Here is a 1,998-nt window from a genome sequence, read left to right on the forward strand (position 1 = left end):
ATTGTATCCACCAGTCAAGTTTTAGAAATAAAGTGCTTCCACTGATATTTATACACTTCTAATATAAGTGTTTATGGGTTCAATTAAGAAAACATTATCACTTTCTATGTCTGTAAATTGGGAAGAGGTATAACTGGTGTAAGTACTTCCTAGAGTTTTTGTGAGAAAGTAGCTGGTTCAGAACCAGGTACTAACTCAGTATTCAATAAAATAGACTAACATTATTTTGTTGCTATTATTATTTTTACCTTTCAGTTTGTGCTTTTGTGGCATAACCAATCTATATTTCCAGTTTTATTGAGATGTAATTGATATACAGCACTGCATATATTTAAGATGTATAGCATAATAATTTGATTTACATATATCATGAAATAATTACCACAAGTTTAGTTAACATCCGTTATCTCAGATAGTTACAAAAAATTATTTTCCTTGTGATAAGAACTCAGGATTTACTCTCTTAACTTTCATTTATACCAAAAATATGGAACATGTCACAAAATTGTGTGTCATCGATGTAAGAAGTCATGCTGATCTTCTCTGTATTGTTCCAATTTTAGTATATGTGCTGCCAAAGTGATACTGTACTGTTTACAATATATACAAATATTGTATATATATGTTATATATAAGATGCTTATTTCAGTAGACCTTCCATCTTTGTCGGACAAAGCAATTCTTTTCAAGAAATTATTTCTTAACACTGAATTAGGTGGTGAGGAAGTGAAATTACGTGGTGTATTTTAGCAATCAACAAAAGACGAGAGTCTTTCTGAAATATTTATTTTAGGTCCTAGAATTTAAACATTGGACATTTACTCCTCCTGATCATGTTTTAAGATCAGACAATAAACAATTTGATTTGACATATTTCCTCCTTCGTGTTTCATACATCTCTTAAAACATAACAAACAAAACATAACAAACAGGGGCAGCACTTAATGAGAATCTGGAGAAGGATGTATATAAATAAACTGAATTTCAACTTGAAAGTTATTAATTGTTCCTTGGTATTAAAATAGATGTAACATATTTATTATAGGATCTTTCTGCCAAATAAATGCAGCCTATTTCAAATAATGGCTTCACAATCACAATAATATCTTAGTTAAGAAAGCCACATCATAGCCTAAGTGTATCCATATCACTATTTTACTAAAAATGCATCTAGTTTATTAAATGTTATATATTTCTAAATTTCTCAGACTAAATTTAATTATGCATGGAGGCAAAATTTTCCCCCAAATAATGTTATTTTTGAAGTAGTTAACCTTTAACATAGGACCAGCTTCTTCTTAGCTCAAGGGCTTTTTCCTAGTTCTTTTCAGCATACTTTATATTTACCTATTTTCCGTTCAAATAAGTGCACTTAAGCGGATATATTGTTTTCCCAGCCTACAATAGAGATAGTAATCATCTACTTCTACTAATTTGCTTACCAAAAAAAAAAAATCTTTCAGCCAGATATTAATAGGTTTTAATACACCGAGGACTCATATTGACCCTTAAAACAGCAACAGTAATATAGTAAAGCGTCCACCTTAGTTACAAACTCCACGTATTTTAATTGCCTCCATGATAGGTATAGTTGACTCCAGTTTTAAATGTCATTGCTGGTCAGGGTAGTTAATAAGCTTTTTCCCCCCCTTGATTATTTCCTAAGTGATTCAGGGTTTGGGATCTGAACACTCCTACTCAGAGCAAACATAAAATAAATAGATAAAGCCTAATGAGCGCAAAGCTGGGTCAAAATGATTTCATTATAAATGTTATATCACTGTAGCTATCCTCATTCTCACTTTTAGAAAGTTTTTATAAAGCAATAAGCAAATTTTTATCATTTCTGAAATTAAATCAGCCATATAGTCAACAAGTATTTGCTGAGGAATGACCGTGTCAGACACTTTTTTAAAGCAAGCAGTGGTGGGGCGCCTGGGTGGCTCAGTCGTTAAGCGTCTGCCTTCGGCTCAGGTCATGGTCCCAGGGTCCTGGGAT

General features: G+C 32.1%; 1 non-coding gene across 1 annotated transcript; it reads right to left on the bottom strand.

Annotated features, from left to right (window-relative positions):
* Positions 1–481: 481 nt before the first annotated feature.
* LOC113917382 lies at positions 482–586 on the bottom strand. The gene has a single exon (XR_003518220.1). It is a non-coding gene; the product is annotated as a U6 spliceosomal RNA (small nuclear RNA).
* Positions 587–1,998: the final 1,412 nt, after the last annotated feature.

This window comes from Zalophus californianus, chromosome 4, assembly GCF_009762305.2.
Source record: "Zalophus californianus isolate mZalCal1 chromosome 4, mZalCal1.pri.v2, whole genome shotgun sequence".
Lineage (NCBI taxonomy): Eukaryota > Metazoa > Chordata > Mammalia > Carnivora > Otariidae > Zalophus > Zalophus californianus.